This window comes from Esox lucius, chromosome 15 (genome assembly GCF_011004845.1).
Source record: "Esox lucius isolate fEsoLuc1 chromosome 15, fEsoLuc1.pri, whole genome shotgun sequence".
Classification (NCBI taxonomy): Eukaryota; Metazoa; Chordata; class Actinopteri; order Esociformes; family Esocidae; genus Esox; species Esox lucius.
Genome location: NC_047583.1, coordinates 35216864 through 35224113, shown reverse-complemented (window position 1 = coordinate 35224113; position 7250 = coordinate 35216864). Strand labels below are relative to the sequence as shown.

Genomic DNA, 7250 nt, shown 5'->3' with positions numbered 1-7250 from the left:
CAAGCAGCCTCACATACCTTATTTGCACTATCAGAGATTCTTTTGATATTCCTGGGCAATTTTCTGTGCATTATCAGGACATGGATATCAATGTTAAGTTTTTCACTCTAACCCACATTGGAGATGTGGAGGATCATGCAACATTAAAGGTTGTGCCAGTAAAGCCAGTTGTCCTCACTTTCAGTTCAGTGGAAGAAATAGAGGTTGACTCACCTCCACCACAAGAATCCTCTGATACTATCTCCACCCACTCATCATCAGACACAATCATTCTCTCCTCCTCTGATGAAAGCAGAACTTCCCGACGCTTTCAACCATGGCCGGCCAGATTTGAAATACTGACATTTTCCTTTGATGTAGAAAAACATTTGCAGGCCGGAAACCAAGCATTCTTGAAGGATGGTGCCCTGCTCAATCACCAAAGTTTGACAAGCAGCATACTGGAGAAGCTTGCGGAGGTGGTTTTTGGTTACACAGCATACCCCACAGGGATTCAAATTTTTACAGTGGTCAAAGCCTTAATCAAAAAGTTCCCATGTCTCAGGGAACCAGGGTCTATTAATGGCATTCATGGGTGGCAGCAGAGGATGAAATGGAAAATGGGAAATTACCGTGCAAAATTGAGAGACCGTCAACTTGCCTGTCCAGAGCTAAAAGTGAACTCACTGAAAAGACAGAGGTCAAATGAGAATGGCTCAAGCAAAGGCATCAAAAAGCCCTAGAAAGCAGAGGTAAACTACCTGCCTCCACTGCCAATTGGAGACACGGAAGCCACTTTAGATAAGGAGAGGGTAGACATGCTGCAAGAAGTTAAGAAGAAAAACAATGAGCGCATAATATCCGAGAAAATGGAAAGATCTTTCTCCTTCCGAAGACAGGAAGTTGTAAAGCAGTGCCCCGCCATCCAAGATTTCCGGGAGAGATGGCCTGCTCTTTTCTCTGAAGCTCAGGTAAAACAAGTCTCTGTGTTGCATTTATAAATCCATTAAGATGTTTGTTAAAAAGTAAATAGCATAATCTTACCTCCTTTTTTCAGATCAAGGAGGAATTCAAAAATATCACAACGGTTCCCTTGAAAATAACTTTTCTTACTAAGCTGGACTTCTACACTCCAAAAATGCAGGAGATATTCAGCAAAAAAGGCGGAGTAGCTGGGACCAAAATACGACCACCTCTGGATTCACTCAGCCAGGTAAAGCAGGGGTTCCCAAACTTTTACAGACAGTCGATGTGTTACTGGAACCCAAACCTGATCTTTCTTCGTCGTGTGTGTGTGTGTGAGATAAAAAAAAATCTTACTAATTGACATTTCACTCTGCTAACTGGCAACCCAAGCAAAATTGGTCGGCAACCCACTTTGGGTCCCAACCCATAGTTTGGGAAAGGCTGAGTTAAAGTTTCAAATGCATACAGTTACTTTTGAAGTGGATTAACCTACAGCAGTTCAGAGTAATGCACTCAGAGGACTAACCAATGCAGATCCAGGATATCAAAGTTTTGTATGAATTTTGATGTTGCTTCTATTGACAAACTGTATAGATTAGTGAATTCATATAGTACTTCAAATAGACTTTTATCATGTAATTCACATACCTGGCGTGGAACTGCTGCCACACAGTCATCCTCCTCCAGGAACAAAACTACAGAAAACGTCATTACCTGAAAGCAATGTTTAGAAAATAAGTTAAAAAAAACGACTGCGTAAGACACACCCAGGCTAGCTAAGAACAATGTGGATACACAGACACCTCAGGAATGGAATTGCTACAGGTCCAGGTTTAGCTAGTCTAAATTTACTGCCAAGAGTAACGTTATCCACATGATGTGGATAACGTTTCACAAAGAAACAGCCAATGTTACGTATCAATTGATAAAAGTTACAAGGAGTAAGCACATATTATAAAATTCTAACTTGTTGATACCCTAAGAAACACGATACCTGTTCATCTGTTGATATGCGAAGAAGCACAAAACATCCGAACTTGAGGATAAATGAAGAAACAAAAAATAGTAAGCAACCAAACTTGTGGACACACGAAGAAACAAGGGTTACTGTAGGTATTTAATCTCAGGCCAACGCTGTTTTTTTCAACCTCAGTTTCTATAACTTGTTTTCCCACCAATGGTTTAGAACTTGCGTTCAGCTACCAGTAACTTGACTTAAGAATTCGAATGTTAATAGAATATTGCAAACAGTAATTTTTTAATACAAAACATTACATTCTTACTCAGTAACCTAACAACACAATGCTAGTTATTCATAATAGAACAGAACAGAACAGTGTTCAACAATTTTCAGTCTGATGTACAAAATATCCTTGATCTTCGTTTGTTTCGAGAGTTCCTCAAATTGTAGTAAAACAATGTGATAATCCTCATGTTGTATTGTCCAATTCAGAGCATATAGCTTATACCTTACACACATTGAACAAGAATTGACGAAAGAACCAAGTCACTAAAATGAATGTTCCTTCTAGTTTTCACGGTACAACAACATGGGATCCAAATGGCGACTGTCTTGCCCATAGACATATGGTCCTGCCTTACATATGTGCAATTCACTATAGCGCCATCTACGGACACGGCAGTGTTTAACAGTAAAGAACTGTCCCCTATGAAGCATTAAATTCGAGGCTATAGACGAGTTGAGCCAGTACCATGCAGTGGAAAATGGCCATTAGTTCGGGAAAATATTATGGTAAGCAATGGTAAGATGTTTTTACTGTACATGTCTACACAAAGGTCCTTTACACAAGCAATAGTGCAATAGTCTATTTCTAAAGTCTATTTCATTTATAAACTGCCAATGTTGACCAAAATTCTGCACACTAAGATTTTACAATATTAAAATAAATCAAATAATCAGTACAAGAATAAAAGGGGTACAATAGCATATCTGCTGGAAAAAATGGCAACACAAGCAGATACAGCAGACTAAAAAGCGCACGCCCTCTTTTCAGTGGCTAGCCACCAGCGTAACGCAGTCGGACCGCTGGTGGAAAGCCGCCTGAGATGCAAATTAGCTTATGCAAATTGAGATCAGGAGAAAAGCGGCAAAAGCTGGTGGCCCACTGGCTGTACGACATTATAGCCGCCACCGGCCCGCCAGCAGCAAAACACTGGTGGTGCGCCAGCGATTGCTCTCTGGGTACATGTTTCCTTTTTGTGTAACGCAATATTATGTTTACATTGTTTTTAATTTATATATTTAAAATCTGTAGTCATCTTAGTTCTTCCCTAACTAGTCAAGCTAAAGCTCAGTTCACAGTATAGCTACAGTGGCTAGCAAGTGTTGTGCTGTTGCTACTGTACTGGATTTAAGGCGATTGTGATTTCTAATTCTCTGAACTGCTGTACTTTTGATGTTTGAGGACAATTCTGTGTTCACTTGAATCACTACACTCAATGAATACATTTTATTTTTAACAATTTCACTGTTCCACATTTGGCTGATCATTCCCCCCCCCCCCACAGCATAGCTACTGAATATACTATACTGAATTCTTGCGTTAACTTTTTCTTGCGTTAACTTTTTCTTGCAGATACCTTGACCAGGGCATAACCGATTATCTTCACCTAAGAGACCTACTGTTGGACAATCGTTTTGGATTTAAAGGTAAGTGCATTGTTAATCACAATGTCTAGTTACTGGGCCAAAAGGAGAAGAATATTGAAATCGGTTGAGAGGGACAAACAGGAAATTGCAGCTGCAAACAATGCTCTACTTGCTGTTTTTCCCGACTTTTACCAAGTAAATCCTCATGTTAAAGAACATCAACATGGAATGGCTTTCTGTTTATGGTGCATAACTGACTCTTTCATTCATTATTCCCTGATCTAGAATCTTGGCAAGACGCGATGAGATATTTGGTGCGCTTCCAAACAGGTTCCAGCGTTGAAACGACGGACGATGACAAGAAGGGAAAGCGAAAGGGAATCTCAAATTCCAAGTACAGACCCCAGGCCTCTTCTGATGAAGAGGAGTCTAGTCTTCCAGATGCACCAGCAGTGCTGTCGTATCGACAACCTCTTTTGAGCTTTGAAAACATTGTTCCTGGTAACGAGGTTTCAGTGCTGCCCGATGCACCAGAAGTTGCATCGATTCCAGAAAACCAGGAAAATGTTGAGCCATCTGTAGACTTCATAGCTGTTATGTAAAATGTATTGCTGTGATGCTTAATTTTTGATCCCGCCACTAAACTATACCCTTTGTTAGATTTACAAAATTCTGTTTCCTCTTTCTCAGAACCAGGTTTCTCTCCAGTAATCCAGACTCCACTTCACAGAGCCAAGAGTTTGAGTACAAGTAAGTGATGTTATTTGCGACTTTTTTTGGCTTGGAGACTATTGCTTCTATTTAAGATGAGGAATCCATACCATACCATACCATCTTCTTCCGCTTATCCGGGGCCGGGTCGCGGGGGCAGCAGTCTGAGCAGGGATGCCCAGACTTCCCTCTCCCCAGACACTTCCTCTAGCTCTTCCGGGGGGACACCGAGGCGTTCCCAGGCCAGCCGGGAGACATAGTCCCTCCAGCGTGTCCTAGGTCTTCCCCGGGGTCTCCTCCCGGTGGGACGGGACCGGAACACCTTCCCAGGAAGGCGTTCCGGAGGCATCCGAAAAAGATGCCCAAGCCATCTCAGCTGACCCCTCTCGATGTGGAGGAGCAGCGGCTCTACTCTGAGCTCCTCCCGGGTGACCGAGCTTCTCACCCTATCTCTAAGGGATTGCCCGGCCACCCTGCGGAGAAAGCTCATTTCGGCCGCCTGTATCCGGGATCTTGTCCTTTCGGTCATGACCCAAAGCTCATGACCATAGGTGAGAGTAGGAACGTAGATTGACTGGTAAATCGAGAGCTTCGCCTTGCGGCTCAGCTCTTTCTTCACCACGACAGACCGATACATCAACTGCATTACTGCAGAAGCTGCACCGATCCGTCTGTCAATCTCCCGTTCCATCCTTCCCTCACTCGTGAACAAGACCCCTAGATACTTAAACTCCTCCACTTGAGGCAGGCACTCTCCACCAACCTGAAGTGGGCAAGCCACCCTTTTCCGACTGAGGACCATGGCCTCGGATTTGGAGGTACTGATTTTCATCCCCACCGCTCCACACTCGGCTGCAAACCGTCCCAGCGCATGCTGAAGGTCCTGGTTAGAAGGGGCCAACACGTCAACATCATCTGCAAAGAGCAGAGACGAAATTGTGTGGTCCCCAAACCTGACACCCTCCGGCCCCTGGCTGCGCCTAGGATGAGGATGAGGAATCCTTTTATCCATAATCTGTTTTTCATTAGGGCATTTGATTTTTCTGGATGAAAGGTGTCGAGGTGTGTTGTACATTCCATTAGCTTTGCACAGTTCAGTTATTGTTTCATTACTGAATATGCAATCTCTGCAGTGAAATTAAAGCTGTTATGTTTGTTCCCCCAGCTCGTCAAGTACTAAGCTTTACAACCTCAGCAGCAAATTTACCCTGGCAGCATATGGGTGAAAATGCTGGAGGTATGTAATACGTTGCACTAAACTAAATGTTACATATAAGTTCAAGTCATTAAATGTATGCAATAACTTCAAGCATATTTTTACATCAATGATTATCAATAGGAGAAAGTAATCACTCTGTTATTGGCCCTTGGAATCCTCTGGCATCTTGTGTATGAGAAGTTTTCAGTTATAAAGGTATATTCTAGGTCTATGTCTTAATGTCCAGTGTTTTAACAGTATTGAAAATAGTGCCTTTATTTTTTATTTTCCAGAATGAGAACCAAGCTCTGAGGGAGGAGAACCAAGCTCTAAGGGAAAGCAATGCACGAGCAGGTGAGAGCATGCACTCTTTCTTAAATTTTACTACAAAAGTGTGTAATGTAGGTTCAAAATTACCATATGCCTTTCATTTTGTAGCTTCGGATGACAGCGGCTCACTCCAAGAGCAGGTGAAGCAATTGGGACAATGTTGAAGACTTTTGCTCGAACTGGGCAATCAGGTACAACTTTCAAACAGCACCTGTGGTTGTTGTTTTAATTCCCACTGGGGCCACCTGTACATGTAGTAGACCTAGATATACATGTCATAGTTTAGTAGTTGAGGGACCAGGACTGACTACTTCATAATTTTATTCTGGGAACCCCTGTAGGTACGTTATGTGTTACCTGAAAGGAGCATCTGACCGTGAAGGCGGTAAAGGGCCCCGCACAGCTGAGAGGGACCCACAGCCAACCCCTTGAATCTAGGCTGACTACTGACACCCCAGCATCGCTGACAACTGGAACGCTTTCTTTATCCTGCAGTCAGTAACATCAAGAAGCCAGAAGTGCCAGACTACATTCACCCAATCCACACTGTTCACTGTGGAAATATATATATTTTTTTTATTTCCCCTGACTCTGCCTTGAGGGCAGCTCCTTGGGTGGATATGGGATGGTGAGGTTGTTTGTCCTTTTTACAGGCGCATGAGGAATCACTGAAGATATGCCAATTTGCGCTGCCTTATTCTGGAGGTCAGGGAAAACCGGAGAACCCATAGTCAGGCTTGAAACACTGATTATCATTACTTAGACTGTCCTGCAATTCTTAGCCCACTACACCACGCAGACCCCAACCACTCAAGACATTCTGATTGGCTGTGTTATCTACAGCCAGATTTCCTGCTGTTAATTGTATTTGTTCCCACTTGTCATGTGTAAATTTTATGTCAAAATGTATATTATACTGTGGGGAGAACAAGTATTTGATTCACTGCCGATTTTGCAAGTTTTCCTGCTTACAAAGCATGTAGAGGTCTGTAATTTTTATCATAGGTACACTTCAACAAAAAATCCAGAAAATCACATTGTATGATTTTAAATAACTAATTTGCATTTTATTGCATGACATAAGTATTTGATCACCTACCAACCAGTAAGAATTCCGGCTCTCACAGACCTGTTCGTTTTTCTTTAAGAAGCCCTCCTGTTTTCCACTCATTTCCTGTATTAACTGCACCTGTTTGAACTCGTTACCTGTATAAAAGACACCTGTCCACACATTCAATCAAACAGACGCCAACCTCTCCACAATGGACACCAGGGATAAAATTGTAGACCTGCACAAGGCTGGGATGGGCTACAGGACAATAGGCAAGCAGCTTGGTGAGAAGGCAACAACTGTTGGCGCAATTAATAGAAAATGGAAGAAATTAAAGATGACGGTCAATCTCCCTCGGTCTGGGCCTCCACGCAAGATCTCACCTCGTGGGGCATCAATGATCA

At 42.7% G+C, this 7250-nt stretch overlaps 1 long non-coding RNA gene across 1 annotated transcript; it reads left to right on the top strand.

Moving 5' to 3' along the window:
• Positions 1–876: 876 nt before the first annotated feature.
• LOC109615370 lies at positions 877–3933 on the top strand. The gene is made up of 4 exons (XR_002196361.3): positions 877–950; positions 1037–1192; positions 3543–3616; positions 3842–3933. It is a non-coding gene; the product is annotated as an uncharacterized LOC109615370 (long non-coding RNA).
• Positions 3934–7250: the final 3317 nt, after the last annotated feature.